Source organism: Chrysemys picta, chromosome 2 (genome assembly GCF_011386835.1).
Source record: "Chrysemys picta bellii isolate R12L10 chromosome 2, ASM1138683v2, whole genome shotgun sequence".
Lineage (NCBI taxonomy): Eukaryota > Metazoa > Chordata > Testudines > Emydidae > Chrysemys > Chrysemys picta.
The window spans coordinates 167390397-167411607 of NC_088792.1; the positions used below are offsets into that span (position 1 = coordinate 167390397).

Below are 21211 nucleotides of genomic sequence, written 5' to 3' on the forward strand. Positions count from 1 at the left end.
TTAAATATTTCTAACTTTAACTTCCAGTCATTGGACCCTGTAAAATATGTCTGCTAAATTAGAGAGCCTTCTAGTATCAGATATCATCTCCTTGTGGGTATGTACTTGTAGATTTTTATTACAGGTCACATTGGTGCTCGAATGGGAGCTCTTTGAAGTCTCTATACAAAAGTCTCTACACAAAATAATAAATGAACACAAATCCGACATCAAGAATTGTAACATTCAAAAACCAGTAGGAAAGCACTTCAGTCTCCCTGGACCCTCAATAACAGACTTAAAAGTGGCAATTCTTCAACAAAAAACTTCAGAAACAGACTGCAGAACTGGAATTATTTGCAAACTGGACACATGAAATTAGGCCTGGAAAAAGACTGGGAGTGGATGGTTCAGTACAAAAAGTAACTTTCCCTCTGCTGATGCTCACACCTTCTTGTTGACTGTTACAAATGGGTGACGTCCACCTTGAGTGCATTGGCCTCGTTAGCACTACAAAAGTACTTTTCCCTCTCTTGATATTCACCCCTTCTTGTCAACTGTTCATAATAGGCCACTTCCACCTTAATTGAATTGGCCTTGTTAGCACTGACTCCCCCCCACCCCCCCACTTGGTAAGGCAACTCCCATCTTTTCATGTGCTGTAATATTTATACTGCTTACTGTATTTTTCACTTAATGCAACTGATGAAGTGGGTTTTAGCCCATGAAAGCTTATGCCCAAATAAATTTGTTAGTCTCTAAGGTGCCACAAGGACTCCTCGTTGTTTTTGCTGATACGGACTAACACAGCTACCACTCTGAAACCAGGCACTCAAACAGTGTCCCAGTATGGTGTTAGTAGGCACTGTGCTGCTGGAGGACCCATTTTTAAGAAAGAGGAAGTCATTCTGGTTTATTAAAGATTGTATGGGACTTATGGTGTTTGACAAATTCTGCATAGCAGAACTTCAAAAGAATTGTGAAATCCACACTGCACACTTATCATTTCTCCCTGAACAGAGGATTCGAAATAATGCTTTCATTATCAGGGCTGACAAGAGCGGGGGGGAAGCCAGTACAAATTACTGGGGCCCGGCGGTCCGGAAGGGGGTCTGGGGCCCGGCTTCCCCGGCTTACCCCGCACACTCGTCGCCTTACTGGGGTCCAGCAGTCCAGAAGGGGACCCAAGGCCTGGCTTTCCCAGCTTCCTCCCCGCCCCCCTCGTCGGCCCTGTTTAGCCAGTCCGCCCTTGCTGGGGGGCCCAAAAAAAATTTTTCACCGGGGCCTGAACCCGCTCTTGGCAGCCCTGTTCATTATGAGCGGAGTCATGTAAACTTCCTTAAAAGTAGTGAAGTCCTGGCAACAATATTGTTGTATCCCTGCTGATAATGAGAGTGCTCCTTTTAATTTTTTCTTGGCCATAAATATCTGCAACAAATCTGGAATGAGTTCGGATGAGATTTTAAATTTGCCAGTCTAGACATGAGAGATTTGAAGTATCTGGGCGTTCCGTTGTTCAAAATATTGCATAGGATTGTAAATGTAGTCAAAACAGCATTCTTCTGTGCTCCTTTATCATGTGCATCATAACCCTGTAAAACTGTAATTTCAGCTGTGGGGGAAATTATAAGGGTCTATGCAGACTACAAGCTAAGCAAGTTAGGTTTCTAGTAGTTAGTCAGAAAAGTTCTGACAAAACAGTTTTCAGAATGTACAGATTCATCAAAATCGAAACATTGCATGGAGATAATTCCATTTCAGTAAAGTTTTTTCTGGAAACCAGGCAGGGTTTTGTCAGAAATCTGCCTGGTTTCTTGCCAGCTTGCCTGCCTGGCTCCTCAAAAGCATGGGCTTCCAGAGGTGAAGGCTCTGTGACAGCCATCCAGGCGGGCTACTGTAGGGCTGGGGACTGAAGGGCACCAGCATCCACAATTCCAGGACAGACAGTTGGATTGCCCCAGGACTCAGGGCCCAGGGCTTTGAGAATCTATAACTCTAGGGCAGTTCTAGCCAAAGTTCTTTCCTGAAGATTTCACCACATATGCATTGTCCCCCAGCACTGTCAGTAGGATCATACCAGTTTATCCTTGGCGTCTCCCTCTTGCCTCCCCACACCAGCTTCCCCCCCCCCCCTTGTCGCCTTACCGGGGCCTGGTGGTCCGGAAGGGGGTCCGGGGCCTGGCTTTCCCCCCCCCCATATATCCCCTCCACAGGGTGTAAAAACTGGAGAAAAGGGGATTTATGCTGCACACTGCCTCATTAATTAAGCCACCCTGAAAAATGAATGTGCTGCACAGAGCAGCTCTTTCCCACCCAGCTAACCAATCCTTCGTCCTCTTCCTGGTAGCGTTCTGGTCACATGGGTGCCATAAAAAAGTTTCAGGCAACTACATGGTGGGGTGTGGGAGAGAGAAAGACATTCCATAGCTTCCATTCATCTGCTCTAACCTTTTCTGTGGGGTTTCAATTCCTTTGCTCCATTCTACCGTGCTCAGCAGAAGGGAACATATGCCCCATAGATTACCAGTTTCTAACTCTGTAAACACCATGGTCCAGATTCTGATCTCAGTTCTACTGGTGTGGATTTGGAGTAACTCCATGGATATCCAGCTTTATACCAATGGAACTGAGATCAGAAACTTGCCCTTCGTAGATGGAGAACAGATACCTTTCATAATGTTCTGGGTTTTTTGTTTTTGTTTTTTTTTACTTATAGAAACACATGGCCACAGTCATTTTTATAGAATGTAATTGAGTGGGAGATTCAGCAAGAAAGAGTTTAAATAATTTAATCCTGGCAAGGATTGTGTTTAAATTGTGTTTATTGACATTACAAGGCAGATAATGGGCAGCCATATTGTTTCTTATGGATTATGCATCTCTCATGTTCTCTAGAGAAAATCCCATCAGGATTTCACTGTATAAGGAAGGCTTTTAACTACTTTGTTTCCTGGGGACTTGAGAAATTTACCTCTTGCTTTCCAGTTAAGAACCTGTGGCTTTACTAGTGTATTTTCCCCATGTTGCAGGTGCCTTGTGGAATAGGGATTTTAAAGCCAAAACATTGAAATGCTTGAATTTAATTCCAAATGCATCGAAATAGACAAAAGAGTAAATATACAAACTCAGTGTTCAATTAGGGGAAGGGTAATTTCCCACACTTCCCCTCAAGTTGAATTGTATGAGTTTTTTTTTTTAAATTAAATTAAATTAATGGAGATATCCCATCTCCTAGAACTGGAAGGGACCTTGAAAGGTCATTGAGTCCAGCCCCCTGCCTTCACTAGCAGGACCAAGTACTGATTTTGCCCCAGATCCCCAAGTGGCCCCCTCAAGGATTGAACTCACAACCCTGGGTTTAGCAGGCCAATGTTCAAACCACTGAGCTATCCCTCCCCCCACATTTTGTAATGTTAGTACTGTTTATGTCATTCTATAATCTGTTTACATTCTGAAGTATGTAAAATTATGTTTCCCATAATACCTTGTACTGAACTGGAAATGAAATCTTGGCCCCAGTGAAGTCAATGGGAGCTTTGCCATTGACTTCAATGAGGCCAAGATTTCACCCCGGTCATTGTCAATGATTAGGAAAATACTTATCAATAAGTAGAACAAGTCAAATAGCAGACAAATAGAACAAATGACCATTAGACACGGACCCATACACACACACACACACACACACACACACACACACACACACACACACACACACACACGTAATGGTGGGTGGATCTGGCTCTGGAAGCCCCTCATCACACCTTAATTTTCATTGACAGTGTGGTCTGGAGGATAAGGCAGTGGACTGCCAGAGGAGGGGCTTGAGTTCTGTCCCTGCATTAGCCACTGACCTTCTGTCTGTCCATAGGCAAGTCACCACAACTTTTTGTTAGATAATTAAACAACTGAAACTACAAACTCGTAATGGGTATTCCATGGGCATATAAACTCAGTTTACACATTATTCTTTTTTAATTATTCACTCAATTCTACTTATGAGTGCAGATTCTCAGATGAGAAGAATTTTGCCCTGTAATGTTTAGTTTTATTCAATGAGAAAATAACTAAGTTTTGTTTCAAGTAAAAGTATCTAGGTCAGTGATATCCTACTGTACCACTGCACATACTAGAGCCAGTTTCCAGTCTCCTGCTTGCAGAGTTCCATCCTTTCTGGGTACAGCATGGCTGAGGGAGTTGTGTCCCTGAGTAAGGTGTGTTTCATAATTTAAAGTGCTGAAATCACTGGTGAGGTATAGTAATAGCATTATTATTGATCATATCTGCACTGCATGAGTATACATGCAGCACTAACTAACCGGCCCAAACCCTGTCCCAGAATTCACTGTGCTCAATGGAAAACCTGAGACAGATGTGAGGATGGTCTCCTCTTTGATTTTTCCCCAGTCCTGGTTAGGAACTGCAATGGATATGCCAGGTTATTACATGGGCATCATCCCACTCTCTTTCTTTTCCTCAAGGAAGCTGTGTGGGAGAAGAATCTTACTCTTTGTTGCGTGAGTAGGACCTTGTTGCTCCTCCTTGGTTAGGTGTTTTTGTGCCCAGAGATAAATCTCTGGGCACAAAATTCTCTATTAATTCATGGCATGCTATACTTTAGTCCAAGTACAGACTTTAACACCTGGTGAGATCTGCTTATTTAAACCACACAATAGGAGGGCTCACTCCTGCACATTTAAGTCTTGGAGAATTTAGGACCAGAACTAACCCCTTTGTGTGCAGCTTTGGGGGATAGTCTGTCCTTTGGTAGTCAGCTGGCCCTCCTTGATCTAGGATATATTGTTTTCACATGATTCAAAAGAAATTTGATTTGCTATAAAGTAGCACATTATATATAAACTGTATAAAGTACACATTTTCAGGTTCAAATGTATCACCAAAAGTTTTGTACAGCTCCCATAATAGAAGTCTGTAATACAAGGATTTAGTGCTTTTTTTTTCAAATCAAGGAACCACTTTCCTCAGAATAAAATCTCTATGATAAACAGTACATATAAAAGTGAAAAAATTCATTTTGTCATGAAAAAGTGAATCCTGCAGAGAATTATTAAAAGGGGAGTTGTGTCATATTGACATGAAAACTTTCATGCTGATTTTTCCAAGACAAGAAGTATTTTAAATTGTGCTACATTAATAAAAGATTAGCTAAATATGCCAATTATCTCTTCAGTGTAAGACTTTTGCCTGATTCAGTAGCACTAGGAAGTTGGAAACTATTTTAACGATTTGTTCCACTTTAATCATCTTCATACAAGACAAAAATTAACAAAGAAACCCCTGAGTTTGATTAAAAATAGCAGCTTTCTCTTTTTAATTTGCACCATATTATTTTTGCTTCAGATATTATTAGAATAATTATTAAAAGTTATAGGCTTGATTACTCCATGAGTTCCATTGTCCTCAGTGGGACTGTTTGTGAAGAACCTGGTTCAATGCCCACTGAAGTAAATCAGAATCTTACCATGGGCTTTAATGAGAGCTGGATTAGCTCTGTGGTAGAATTCAGTGAGTAAAAATGTCAGAGGCTGCCCTGGAGTGTGTGTGTGTAATTTAGTAGTGTGATATTCTTTACACAAAAGGATTATATTCTAATGGAAATGAACAGTTGTATAATGTATTTTTTCTTGACATAATTTGTTTACTTATATGCAGCTGACAACGATCAAGATGCCAGAAGCAGTTTGTATATCTAGCCTGATCTAATCGAGTTGGTATAAACTATTGATTTTGGTGAGGGAGGACACGAGCAGTCCTGGTTTGATGAGAACTGTTTTGATTTGAGTGCATATTTCTGAATCAAATCCCATGGTAAGAATGTCAACTGCTCATACAGAAGCTTAAAAACTGCTGCAATCAAAGCTTCTTGGAAGATATTAAGTGAAAAGAAAATAAAGGAAAGAAACCATATTAAGCATAATACATGCTTGTATACTTTTCAGCTACATAGAATAGGGAAAAAATGTTCCTGTTTTGTTAAATTAGCAGATGTTATATATTTTAGAACAATCTACCTATTATACAAATAGACATACATATGACACCATTAAAAATGTGAAAATTAAGGATCTATTGTTTCCAGCAGACTTCCTCATTCTTAAGTGAGGGAATATCATTAGAACTACTAGACTCTTTAAAAATGGAAGAACTTTTAAAATGTGCCCACTACACGTAGACTGAGATTTCCAAATCTGCTTAGGGTATTTGGATAACCAGTTGCATTTAATTTCCATTGACAATTGAGTGTCTAAATCCCTTACATGGGTTTGAAAATCCCACTCATACACATGCACGCTTCCAGAAGCATCAAAGCCCCAATCAAATAACCATTAATGCATGTGCTTAATCTTAAGCATGTGAATAGGTCCCATTGACTTAAAATTAAGCACATATGTAAATATTTGCATCATTTAAGCCTAATATTAGGGCTTGATCTAGTGCCATCAAAGTCAGTGGGAGTCTTTCCACTGGTTTCAGTGGAGGCTGGGGAGACAGCAAAAGACATACTATCATATCCTGTCTGCCATTTCTTAATGCTCATAGCATTCCCTACCTATCAGCCCAATCCCCCTTCTGATGAACTGGCGAACAGTGAAACAGACGCAGCACTCTTCTATCCCTCCCACACAGGCCCACAGAAGAAACAATATAATCTGCAGTTGCAAAGATAGATTTTAATTTATACATGTAAACTTCTCTCTTCCTCTTTCATATATAATCCATATCATTCATATATATGAAAGAGGAAGAGAGAAATTTAAGGGGAAGAAAGTAAACTTTCATCTGAGATTTGAAAGTAGATGGAGAATCATTGCAGCAGAAAGATATAGGGAAGTTGTTCCACTTGGCAGTTGCTATAGCAAGAAGGCTCTTACAGTGATGTGACTGCAGGAAGAGACAGAAATAATGCAGGTTCTGAATAAAAAGAGCAGGTTAGAGAATAAAGACAGACTACATCTATTAGGTATGTTATATATTCCCCCCATTTGAGGTATCCTGCTGAGGTCAAGCATGTTTAGGAAAATGTCCTTGTATTCAACCAACTACTGGGTAGAAAAAAGATTTCAGTTTCTATGCAGAAATTCTGGAATTATCTGCCCAAAGTGATTAGAAATTCTGACTCCTCCTATTTCAGAAACAAAGCTAAAGCCTACTTACACTATATTTATTTTCAGAATTCATAACTGTTATCATTGCTATTCTTCTCTTTGTCATTCCTTATTTAGACTGAGGCTCTGAGGTACATTGTATAAAAAGCACTTTAATAAAAAAAGTGTATTAGGAAGACAAAAGGCTTAAAGAGGATCATGCTACAGTGCCAAGTTAGTATTCTTAGAGATTTTAAATGACCTGGTACAAGTTAGGTCAGGGCTCCCTATAAGGCTGATGCTCAGGTTCAGCTCATTGGCTCCAACATTTTTTAGGGTTTGAGGGGATTTCTTCCCCCCCCCCAAATATTTTTATACTGTTCATCAAAACTATATTGCCTTTAGCTGCCTTATTACACTCAAAAATGTGTGTGTGTGTATTCTTCTCTGTAACAGGAGGCGTTTCTTCATATCTGAGAAGCAGCTGGAAATCTTCTATAGGACTAAGGTAGGATTATGGTTCCATTTTAATGTTTATACTCACAGATAAAAGCTATCGTCCATGCAACAGGGGAGATAAGATGGCTGACAGCACTAAGCTGCCTTCAGTACGCAATGCTGATGGCTGCTTTTTTGGCAGCCTGGGGGAGTATGCATGATTAAAGAGAGAAACTTAAGCTAAACCAGACCTTTTTTAAATTTTAAATACACTTTGGAGTAATGTTAACACATAGCACTGAACATTTCACTGTATATCTTAATAGTCTTAAGCAACTCCCTTTGTAAACAATTCATCCAGGAGTTAATTTGTCAAGTTCAATATGCATCAAAAATATTCATTTGTATCTTAAAAGGGTCTTAATGCAGAGAAGCTTTTCATCTTGGACATGTCATCACCAGCCTTCAAAGCAACTTACCAGAATATATGTCCTGTGGTACAGCTATGCCACAAAAACAGATGGGCATGATTTTTTCAACTTTTTACATCATTTTCCCATACCCTCCACCCCTCCCCAAAACTCAATTTTTAAAGAAATTTGGAAAGGCTAGACATATTTTACACATGTGCAAGAAATCCAAACAAAAGCCCCTTTTGCTAGAAAATATGTACTTGTAAAATTTAAAATCTGTCATCTTGGTTTAGTGGACTGAGACCAGGCCGGGAGCCAGGAAACCCTGAATTCTGATTCCACCCCTTCATGCACCACCACTGTCCCTATGTAAGTATTTGTAAGTATTAGTAGATTTGCTAGGCTATTTTGACGCACTGGAAACTAAGTGATTGATTTTGGCTCATGGAAGGCTGAGGAGCCAATTTTGGGTCATTGTTGAATTCAGCTGAGTTATACTAATTTACATTAGTTGAAGATCTGACACTCTATGTGATCAGAAGGGAAGATTTTAAACTGAGATCGGTGTGGGTGCAGAGGTACGGTAGTTTAATATTAAATATAAAATTCCTAAAAGGTAAAATATACTGATTTGGGCATGCAACCTTAACTAAATTTCCTAAGGAAGTATATGCACATGCAATATGATAAATGGATATGGATGCACACAACATGAATATAAAGTACGGTACTTTATTCACAGTACTTGTATGTGGATTAGGCATTTGGATTGATGAGCAGAAAAGTCAATGGGCTTTCCAAAGTTTCATGTAAAGAAATAACTTTAAAAAAAAATCATGTAACTGCTCACCTTCAGTATTACATTTTCATACAAACAAAGCTTCTAAATGGAGCTTAGTTAATAATGCAGTCTATGGAAACAAAGGCTGAACTTTCACTTTATAATCTATATGGCTTCAGAGAGAAAATCATATAGGCTTACAGACAGGCGGTCTGTTAGCCAAGGAATCTGAGTCATGAAAAACACCATCAGATTCATGTAGCAATAGAAATGATACATTGGAATGTTCAGGTCTTCTTTGTTTATCCTGGAACAATCTTTAGAATTCCTTTTATCTGAGTATGTGCATGAGCACAAGATGAGCTTGATCTTGTTTATGCAAAAGAAGAGAAATTGTGCATTTTATCTTTCCATCTTTGGTTACATTAATCCCGGTGATGACATATTCCCCTTGGATGCTGATCCCCAAAACAGCATCTATTCTAAATTTCTTTTCTCTTGGGATAGATCCATGATGTTTCAAATCCAAATTGTTTACCTTAAATTCCAATCTACATCAGGATGTTCTTTCTAGAACGCTATGCAAACTTCTCTATACTTTTTGGTAAGTAATATCGACAGTTCACACTGAATTTTTGTAGAACAAACTCATAATCTTTTCACATACAATTTAACATAATTTGTTTTGTTGAATGAGGGACCTCCTTGGTGATAGCTCTATAGGACAAATGCAGCTGATTAACACATTCTCACCTTATGGAAAGTTCTATTGAATTCCATAGAAAATGATGGGTTTTTTTAAACAACCTATGAGATCTATTATTATTTGTAGTACAGTAGCACCTAAAGGTCCCAATTAAACCAGAGCATCTATGTAAATCCTAGAATAGTTTCTGGGCAAATCAAGTCTTTTGACCAATTTGAAAAATATGCAGTACATTGAAGATACCAAACTCTGTTGCAGATGTGATTCACATAGCAACAGGTCCTGCCCCGGAGAGTTACAATTTGAATATGCTAGACACAAATTGGTAAAATGAAAGTGTTACACAAGAAACAGAGGATGGAGAAAAATTAAGTGGCCTCCCCAAAGCCACACGGAACTAAATGGAAATCTCTTGAGCCCAATGTCTTAACCACAAGGCAATATTTCCTGTCCGAATATTTATATTTGCAATAGAGTTTGTAGAACAGCTCAAAAAAACCCATAGGAAAGTTATCATTTGTTCTATACTGTGGGTGAAATCCTGGCCCCACTGAAATCAATGGAAAACTCCCACAGACTGACTTAAATAAGACCCAGATTTCACTTTATTAGTCTTAAACAATCTTTCTGTCATAAAATGCTTTAATGGTAGTATTGTGCAACAAAGATACTACTTATTCTATAGTTGCCAATTAGAAAATTGAAACTAAGGGCTTAATCTTGCAACCCATATTCAGTTAAGAAGTTGTTACCTTATCTTATATATTTTATTCACTTACAAGTAGCCCTCATACTTCATATGGATTACTCATATGAGTAAGGGTTCATTTTAAGGGAGCAGGTCCTTAACACTACAGTATTCGGGATCACAATAACTATTTAATCTTTGTATCATGGTTAATCATCATATAGCGATTAGCTTAATTTTGATTACTGGCCCTGGTTATTAGTTAACAAAGCCCCCTTTACATTATTCTGGAAATGTAAAGGGGCTTTAAAGGCCCTCTGAAGATGTGCCCTACACAATGGGGTTCCCTAGTAAGTGTAGAACTGGCACAAGTACTCTAACCAGCGCCAGGTACATGAGGAGCAGGATGGAGACAAAGCTAGAATGCACTGCCCTAAGGTTATATACTGCTTCCCAGAGTTCATTGGAAACAGAGTGTGATTTTGAGTAGACTGGAGTGTGCTCTAACTTATACCATGGGCCAGTCAGGACAGACCCAGAAAATGATTCCTGCAAAGGTGGCATAAAACTACATTTACCTCTCACTATCACTATCACTCTATTCTTGTGCAAAGCTCAGGTCAGAAATTTGGTGTTGGTTGAGTTAATTCACTGGATTTTATCCTATGAAGAACTGAGTTCAAATTTGTTTTGGATCACAAGTTATGAATTTCATGTCTTCAATCTACTGCACATTTCTCAAAAAGGCCCCAAATCCTGAATTAATGTTAACTGTCCTGGATAATTTGCAAACATCCCAGGCATTCACAGTCCTGGTCAGTGTTCTCTGGGGGCTAGGAAAGAGATCTCTAGTTCCGTAAAGAATTGTGAGTATTTGGAAAACATTTAATCCTGAATCTGAGAAACATTCAAAAACTTGAAATTTTTCACAGAACCAGAAGTCCACAAAATTTTGTTTCGGATACACTGAAATGAAATAAGTTTCCCGGGGTCTTCTGGAGCCTGGCAGCCCTGAGATCCCTGCCTCTGCAGCCATTCTTTCAGCAAGCTGCTAAGTAGCAGAGGAGCTTGGGAGCTGGGCTTCCTCATCAACCTGCCAGTAAGGCTGCCCTGAAAAATGTTACATCAGAAAAATTTCCAACCAGCTCTAATCCTGGGTACTGGGCATGCTGGGTATACCTCAGAGTGGGCAGAAGACCAGCTGGATATTGCCCATTTCCCCTGTTTCATTTGCTATTCTGTTCTGTGGCCGATATATGTATATGTGCAGAGGTGAATGATTATGGGGCAGGGAGCACATGGCTCTGTTTTTTCTACTGCAATGGTGGGGGGAGAACAATGGAGAGGAAAGGAGGGAAAAGTTCATTATCAGGTAAGTGAGGGAAATGTACAGAATAAATTGGGAGTCAGAGGCAGTTGGGGATGGAAGTGATTCATGTGGGAGCGAAGGGGGGGGGAGAAATAATGGGGCAGATGAAATAGAGTGTAAAGGGGGGAGAAGGAGAGAATCAGCTGGGAGAGGAAAGAAATGGACTAACAAAATGTACAGGAAATTGGAAAAATGCTTCCTGAAGTTGACAATAGGTATAAGAACAGGCTTGTGATCCTCCCTCTGAACACAATTAACAAAGTTATCAAGAAAATGGTAGGCATAGTAAGTGGATGAATTAGGCACTGATCCTACAATTGCCTACAGACAGACGCTTGCATGCACTGGGAGTCCTGTTGAAATCAGTGGTGCTCTGTGAAGGTGCACGAATTCATCCAGGTATTCATTTGTAAAATTAAAGCCTCAATCAGCTAGGGCCTGATCCTAGTAGAAACGGAATGCCTCAACTCCTATTGAAGCGAATGTGAGTTGAAGGCACTTGGCAGCTCTGAAGATTGGGTCTCCAGTTTCTCATTAGCATCAGAAAAGAGGTAGGTGGTCAGGAGGGATTTAAATGTGCAGGGGGAAGCAGTTTTTTGGATCAGGATCCTCCATGGCATGGGAGAAAGCATACAGTTAGCTGAGGTAGAAGCAGACAAACAAGGTGGTGATGAGGCATCGTCGGCCGAGTGAAGGGTCTGGGGTCGGACAGGTTGGGCAACAAAGATAATTTATTTATAGGGGTTTTCACAATATCACAAAAAGGGTGTCTTTATGTGGTTCAGTTTTCATTCTCATAATAAAACAACATATTATAAATGTACTGTTATGTGCACATGCAGTTCTCCCGTGAGGTGTCTTGAAGGTCTCCACACATCATCCTACATGAAGAAGTGACCTTGGGTAGAAAAACTGTTAAATCTTGGTTACAGTGATATTGTGGACATCACAAAGCCACCACAAATTGATATCAGTGGCAGTCACTTCTTAAAAGAGATCCAGGGCTGGAACAGCAAGGGGTCTGTGAGTCGTCAAAACTAAGGTGTTTTGTCAAAATTTTGTGAGGAACCTTGAAGAGGATCTGTCTGCTTCGCTTTAACTAGTGCTGTTACTTTGGTAAGTACTAAATTCACTCCCATGACAAAGTCCTAGATTTCTGACTTGCACAATACATCCACTCAACAGAGTAATAGTGAGTAAAAAAACCTCCTTGCAGCCCTGTGCAGGCTACCCAGACCTTGTGTCTGGGCTCACAGGAGTAAGCAGATACTACTCCACTTAGTCTTTGCCAATTGGATTGTGAGTTAAGTGGGGTTGGGAAACCTGGCTAATTCAGCTGACCTAACACATCATAATTTGTTGCTGGTATAGGGAACTCTCGTGGAACAATGAAGAAGCAGGGGTGTAACTGTGACTCAGAGGAATGTGTCTTGGTCTCCATGGTTCCTGAGGCTACTCCTATGATGGTGCAGCTTAAGCACCCTCCCCCTTTCTACAGAGCTGTGTATAAAGTATCAGTGTTGTCCAAAGCAGGTGCTGCAGATGCTCACTTTGAATGGCGAGACTGAGGGATAGGAAGGGGAGTTGGTGCTTTGCCAAGGGAGTAGCTGAGATTCAGTGGGGGCCGAGAGCTCATGCCAGGCTGGGAAGGGCGACCTGGTGGTTTGCATTTCTCTCACTGGCTGCCAGGGGGGAAGCAGGCCCCTGCCCCAGCCTGTTCATCCTGGTTCCTACCTGTTCCCCAGCCAATCTCTGGCACCACAGTGGCCACTTCAGCTCCTCTGAATCCTGCTCCCCCTCCTTCCTCACCAGCATGTGTGCAGTTTACAGGAAACATTGGTTCCTAAAATATGTAGTGGCGGAAAGCACAGGGGTAGAACATGGATCAATCCCCACAGTATTTCCATTGTTAAGGTGCTAGCTTCCCCAACTCAAAGAAAGAAATAGGTTTTTATCACGTGTCTTTATTTTAAGAAGAAAACTGTATTTTACACTGGGAACATATAGGTTAACTTCAAAAAGACATGCAGTGTTACACAAACTCTTATAAAATATAGTGTCAGGTTGAAATGCAGCAATCAAATTTACCAGTTATATTATTAAATTGACTTCACTAATAAGTACATAGTGCATGCTGTGGGAAAGGATCAGTTAAAACAGTCACAAGTTTATCTTAGGGTTGAATTTCACCATTTCTGATGCTTTTATCATACTTTCATAATGAAACTGACCTTATGATTAAAGTTTAAACATTTTACAAAATTCCACCAGGTAAATGGACAACACAACAAAACCAAACCACCGACTACTCATCATTTTTAGCCAGTTTTGCTAAAAGTAAGATTTTTTTCTAAGGCACAATCACAGTCTTAGTGCACCCCTCAGTAATAAAGATCATCCCCACCATTTACATCATCCAGTTGTTCCATAAGAAGCAATACCAGAGACAAAGCAACACAAAATGTGAAACTATCATTTCACGTTTATCCATGGACTCTTGTATGTTATATCCCTTTTCCACACCCTCTGTCTGTTCTGTTTGTTTAGAGCAGAGGTTTTCTACTGTTCTGTTTGTACAATGCCTAGCATAATGGGGCCCCATTCTTGTCTGGTTTCTAGGCACTATCATAATAAATATGATTAACAGTAACAATGATCAAAATGTTAATTTGTAAAAAGACAGAATTGTTTCCTAGTTGTGCTTTAATTCCTTCATGATTTTGAATTAAAGCTAACCCTTTATTTACACTAGGTGGTCGAGACATGTTACAAAATGTAATTAAAATATAGATTCTCAAGGTACTGATGTACCTAACTGAAATGATTTCAATGGGAGATGCTAGGTGCTGAGTAGACATAGTTGAAAAATGTATTATGAAAAGAGGCTTTTGACAACAAAGTGTGGTGTGGTTTTTTTTTTTTTTTTTTTGCAAATTAAAAAACAAAATCCATTGCTTAAACAAATGGAAAAAGATATTTTCATTTTCATAAAATTTTTTTGCAGGGGGAAAAAATAATTTCCTGGCCCGTTCTTGTGGGTGAACACAGTTGAAAATTTGTTCATGACATTAATAAAAGAGCACAATAAAAATGCCAATGTGAAAAAAATACCCTGTTTAACTAAAAATTAGGAAAACATGCATAAAGAAGGATACTTCATGAGAGTAGGGGAGTGTTCATTCTGTTTTTACAGAAGTATTTTATAATGGCCTTAAATAAAAATTTCCAGTGTATTGTTAGTCTCTCCAATTCTCTGCTATAATCTCTCTGACTTTTTCTTATATTGTGGAGATAAAGATTTTGTGAAAGAGGATTGCTGAGATTTTATAATGCCAACTACAGCAAAACAAAAACTCAAAAGAGAAAAGGCAGGGGCACCATACAGCAAGTAATCTCTTGAGGCCAATAAATTATGACCACAACTAGAGCTGGTATCATTTAAGTACTCTTTAGTTTCTGATGATAAAGCACTAGCTTATCACTGTGCTGACAACTGCAAGCCCCTGTGGCCCCAGTTTATAGCTTGTCCATTTGTTACCCAGCCAGCCACACTGAATTTAACACAATGCAGTAAACTATCAAGTGGATCAGAAGCAGGGATGAACCCAAGCTTAGTCCAAACAAAAAATCCTTCAACATAGAAAGGGGAGGGTGGCAGGAGAGGATGTCCAGAGGTCTTCTATCCATACACCATTTGTCTACTAAACATGTCAGTAATTGACTTCAGTAGTGATTAGAAGCTAGTCTGAACTAGCTATGGAGATGTTCCAAGAGGGGGCATTTTGTTCAGGTAATTGAAAGTCCCTGTGGCAGAACACTGAACTTTGTTACCTTTGGTACATGATCTCTGCAAGTAAATAAATATGTTAGCAACAATAATGCAAATGGTATAATTCTGGCTTGGTGCTAGTTCCACTTGGGTGCTGTACTGGCTAAAAAATTGACCTGGCTTAGAGGGGAAGTGGAGACAGATATCAAACAAACAAACAAACAAACAAACAAACAAAACCCACAATATATCACAAATGGAAGAAAGGGGGGAAGTTGATAGCAATTAATATAAACCAGAAGCTAGGAATTGTAGACGATTGATATGGGAAGCAAAGAAAAAATCAATGGGCTGCAGAGTTAAGGACAATAAGAAGGTGGGTTTTAAGTATACTAAAAACAAAAAGAATCCTAACATTACTAGATAGAAATGGTAGCATTATCAATAATAATTCAGAAAAGGCAGATGTGTTCAATAAATATTTATGTTCTGTATTTGAGAAAAAGCCAGATGGATGTAGTCATATCCTGTGATGATAATGATGACAATCTTTCCATTCCAATAGTAATTGAGGAGGATGATAAATAGCCACTACTAAAGTTAGACATTTTTAAATCAGCAGGTCGGAAAAACTTGCATCCAAGAGTTTTAAAAGAGCTGACTAAATGAGCTCACTGAACCATTAATGTTAATTTTCAATAAGTCTTCGAACAGTGGGGAAGTGCCAGAAGACTGGAAAAAAGCTAATGTTGTGCCAATATTTTAAAAGGGTAAATGGGGTGACTTATGTAATGATAGGTCTTTCAGTGTGACATTGATCCCAGGGAAGATGACGGATCAGATGGTAAGGGACTCTAATAATAAAGAATTAAAGGAGGATAATACGATTAATGCCAATCAGCATAGATGTATGGGGAATAGACTCAGTAGGGAACTAAGAGCCATTTTACACGCTGAGTGTGGCTGCTGCAGGGGCATTGTAGGCAAGAGGATGGAGGATCCTGCCAGACTGAAGCACACAGATCATCTCCAAGTACTCCCAACCCCTCCCTCACCCCCGGAGTTAAACTGTAAACCAGAAGTTTCACACCTGGGAGAGTCAGAGGGGTAAGTGCTGTGCCCAGAGGGTTTAGATGGCTGGGCAGTGGGTTCCAACACTTGGAAGAGGGTGTTAAATAGAAGAGATGCACCTTGAGAGTGAACTGAGGGACCCTGAGATTGGGGCTGTGGCTGGGCTCCGTTCAGGCTCCAGGAGCTTTAAAAACCCTGAGGAATCCAAAGTGCAGAGTGGTGGATACCCCACAAAGCAAACTTAGTGAGTGACCAGGAAAGGGATCTGTGACAGAGCCAACTAACACAAACAGACAGCAAGTGGACATCACGATTAATAGGCAAGCTGTAGAGGCAGTAGAAGGATTTAATTATGTGGCCAACCAAAGAGGCTTTGCTAAAGAATCAGAAAATGACTCCGTATGGCTTACTCAGCTATTGCATCTCTTAAGAAAGGGTGGAAAACCATGGCATCTTGAAATGATCGAAGATGTGACTGGTGAAAAGCCTAATTTTTTCCATAGCAATGTATGGATGCTGCTGACAAGAAGAAAATTGAAGCTTTTGAAATGTGATTCTGGAGAAGAGTCTTGCATATCTCATGGATAGAAAACCAGATGAATGTCTATGTTAGAAATATTATTGGAGAGAAGCAGACCCTAATGTTAGAAATGAAAAAAACACAAACATATGTACTTTGGTTACGTTAGCCATAGAGATGGAAATAACCTTGAGAAAGTTATTATGGAAGAAATGGTCGTGGGTTATCATAGTAGTGGCCAATCAGTGAGGAGCTGGGTGGATGGTGTGCAGCAGATCACAGGAAGGTCAGCTGCTTTATGCTTGAAGTTAGCATTGGATCATGAAGGTTTCAGAAAATGCTGCTATGATTTTTTGTTACTTATTTACATTAAATTGATTAAAAACTGGATAACGGATAGGTCTCAACAATATAATTGTAAACAGGGAATCATCAATGAGCAGGTGAGTTTCTAGTCAGATCTCACAGGGATCGGTTCTTGACCCTATGCTATTAAGTATGTTTCTCAATGACTTGGAAGAGAACATAAAATTGTCACCGATAAAGATTGCAGATGACCCAAAGATTGGGGAAGTGTTAAATAATGGAGAGGACAGGACACTGATACATAGTGATCTGGATCATATGGTAATCTGGGCATATGTTTTAATGTGGCTAAATGTGCATGTTTTCATGTAGGAACAGCAAATATAGTTCATATTTATAAATGGGGGACTCAATCCTGGGAAGCAGTGATTATGGAAAAGACTGGGGGATCATTGTGGATAATCAGATGAACATGAGTTCCCATTGAGATGCTGCAGCCAAAAGGTTTAATGTCATCCTTGAATGCATAAACAGGGAAATTGCAAATAAAAGGAGAGAGGTTATTTTGCCTTCTTATTTGGAACTGGTACAATGGCTGCTGGAATAGTATGTCCAGGACTGGTGTCCACAATCAGTAAGGATGATGATAAATTAAAGAGGGTTCAGAGAAAAGCCACGAGAAAGACGAAAAGATTAGAATACATGCTTTATAGTGATAGTCTCAAGGAGCTCAGTCTTTTTAGTTTAACAAAAAGAATGTTAATGGTGACTTGATTACAGCCTAAAAGTACCTACATGGGGAATAAATATTTGATAATGGGCTCTTCAGTCTAGTAGAAGAAGGTATAACATGGCTGGAAGTTGAAGTTAGACAAATTTAGACTCTAAATAAGGCATACATATTTAACGTCTCTAGTTAAATTACCCTCTAGTAAGATAATTAACCCTTGAAACAATTTATCATGAGTCATGTTGGAATCTCTATCAGTGACCATTTTAAAATCACGAATAGATGTGTTTCTAAAAGCTCTGCTCTGGGAATTATCTGCTCTGGGACAGGCTCCACCTAACGAAGAGAGGGAAGAGCATCTTCGCCAGCAGGCTGGCTAACCTAGTGAGGAGGGCTTTAAACTAGGTTCACTGGGGGGAAGGAGACCAAAGCCCTGAGGTAAGTGGGGAAATGGGATCCTGGGAGGAAGCACGAGCAGGAGAGCGCAAGAGGGGAAGACTCCTGTCTCATACTGAGAAAGAGGGACGATCGATGAGTTATCTTTAGTGCCTATACACAAATGCAAGAAGCCTGGAAAACAAGCAGGGAGAACTGGAAGTCCTGGCACAGTCAGGGAACTATGATGTGATTGGAATAACAGAGACTTGGTGGGATAACTCACATGACTGGAGTACTGTCATGGATGGATATAAACAGTTCAGGAAGGACAGGCAGGGCAGAAAAGATGGGGGAATTGCGTTGTATGTAAGAGAGGAGTATGACTGCTCAGAGCTCCAGTATGAAACTGCAGAAAAACCTGAGAGTCTCTGGATAAAGTTGAGAAGTGTAAGCAACAAGGGTGATGTCATGGTCGGAGTTTGCTATAGACCACCAGACCAGGGGGATGAGGTGGACGAGGCTTTCTTCCGGCAACTAACAGAAGTTGCTAGATTGCAGGCCCTGGTTCTCATGGGAGACTTTAATCACCCTGATATCTGCTGGGAGAGCAATACAGTGGTGCACAGACAATCCAGGAAGTTTTTGGAAAGTGTAGGGGACAATTTCCTGGTGCAAGTGCTGGAGGAACCAACTAGGGGCAGAGCTTTTCTTGACCTGCTGCTCACAAACAGGGAAGAATTAGTAGGGGAAGCAAAAGTGGATGGGAACCTGGGGGGCAGTGACCATGAGATGGTCGAGTTCAGGATCCTGACACAAGGAAGAAAGGAGAGCAGCAGAATACAGGCCCTGGACTTCAGAAAAGCAGACTTTGACTCCCTCAGGGAACAGATGGTCAGGATCCCCTGGGAGAATAATATGAAGGGCAAAGGGGTCCAGAAGAGCTGGCTGTATTTTAAAGAATCCTTATTGCGGTTGCAGGAACAAACCATCCCGTTGTGTAGAAAGACCAGTAAATATGGCAGGCGACCAGCTTGGCTAAACAGTGAAATCCTTGCTGATCTTAAATGCAAAAAAGAAACTTACAAGAAGTGGAAGATCAGACAAATGACCAGGGAGGAGTATAAAAATATTGCTCAGACATGCAGGAGTGAAATCAGGAAGGCCAAATCACACTTGGAGTTGCAGCTAGCAAGAGATGTTAAGAGTAACAAGAGGGTTTCTTCAGGTATGTTAGCAACAAGAAGAAAGTCAAGGAAAGTGTGGGCCCCTTACTGAATGAGGAAGGCAACCTAGTGACCGAGGATGTGGAAAAAGCTAATGTACTCAATGATTTTTTTGCCTTTGTCTTCACGAACAAGGTCAGCTCCCAGACTGCTGCATAGGGCAGCACAGTATGGGGAGAAGGTGACCAGCCCTCTGTGGAGAAAGAAGTGGTTCGGGACTATTTAGAAAAACTGGACGAGCACAAGTCCCTGGGGCCAGATGCGCTGCATCCAAGGGTGCTAAAGGAGATGGCGGATGTGATTGCAGAGCCATTGGCCATTATCTTTGAAAACTCATGGTGATTGGGGGAGGTCCCGGATGACTGGAAAAAGGCTAATGTAGTGCCCATCTTTAAAAAAGGGAAGAAGGAGGATCCGGGGAACTACAGGCCAGTCAGCCTCACCTCAGTCCCTGGAAAAATCATGGAGCAGGAATCAATTATGAAACACTTAGAGGAGAGGAAAGTGATCAGGAACAGTCAGCATGGATTCACCAAGGGGAAGTCATGCCTGACTAACCCAATTGCCTTCTATGATGAGATAACTGGCTCTGTGGATGAGGGGAAAGCAGTGGATGTGTTATTCCTTGACTTTAGCAAAGCTTTTGATACGGTCTCCCACAGTATTCTTGCCGCCAAGTTAAAGAAGTATGGGCTGGATGAATGGACTGTAAGGTGGATAGAAAGCGGGTTAGATCGTCGGGCTCAACGGGTGGTGATCAATGGCTCCATGTCTAGTTGGCAGCCGGTTTCAAGCGGAGTGCCCCAAGGGTCGGTCCTGGGGCCGGTTTTGTTTAATATCTTTATTAATGATCTAGAGGATGGTGTGGACTGCAGTCTCAGCAAGTTTGCAGATGACTAAACTGTGAGGCGTGGTAGATACACTGGAGGGTAGGGATCGGATACAGAGGGACCTAGACAAATTAGAGGATTGGGCCGAAAAAACCTGATGAGGTTCAACAAGGAGAAGTGCAGAGTCCTGCACTTAGGACGGAAGAATCCTATACACTGCTACAGACTAGGGACCGAATGGCTAGGTAGCAGTTCTGCAGAAAAGGACCTAGGGGTCACAGTGGACGAGAAGCTGGATATGAGTCAACAGTGTGCTCTTGTTGCCAAGAAGGCTAACGGCTTTTTGGGCTGTAGAAGTAGGGGCATTGCCAGCAGATCGAGGAACGTGATCGTTCCCCTTTATTCGACATTGGTGAGGCCTCATCTGGAGTACTGTGTCCAGTTTTGGTCCCCACACTACAAGAAGGATGTGGAAAAATTGGGAAGAGTCCAGCGGAGGGCAACAAAAATGATTAGGGGTCTGGAGCACGTGACTTATGAGGAGAGGCTGAGGGAACTGAGATTGTTTAGTCTCCAGAAGAGAAGAATGAGGGGGATTTGATAGCTGCTTTCAACTACCTGAAGGGGGGTTCCAAAGAGGATGGAGCTCAGCTGTTCTCAGTGGTGGTAGATGACAGAACAAGGAGCAATGGTCTCAAGTTGCAGTGGGGGAGGTCTAGGTTGGATATTAGGAAACACTATTTCACTAGGAGGGTGGTGAAGCACTGGAATGCGTTACCTAGGGCGGTGGTGGAATCTCCTTCCTTGGAGGTTTTTAAGGCCCGGCTTGACAAAGCCCTGGCTGGGATGATTTAGTTGGGAATTGGTCCTGCTTTGAGCAGGGGGTTGGACTAGATGACCTCCT

At 40.8% G+C, this 21211-nt stretch overlaps 1 long non-coding RNA gene across 1 annotated transcript in view; it reads left to right on the forward strand.

Annotated features, from left to right (window-relative positions):
• Positions 1-9321, forward strand: part of LOC122172241 (uncharacterized) — a 132973-nt gene extending 123652 nt beyond the window's left edge. Inside the window, exons 2-4 of the long non-coding RNA XR_006172339.2 lie at positions 7542-7593; positions 8230-8305; positions 9225-9321. This is a non-coding gene — a long non-coding RNA (uncharacterized LOC122172241). The remainder of the gene's footprint in view (positions 1-7541; positions 7594-8229; positions 8306-9224) is intronic.
• Positions 9322-21211: the final 11890 nt, after the last annotated feature.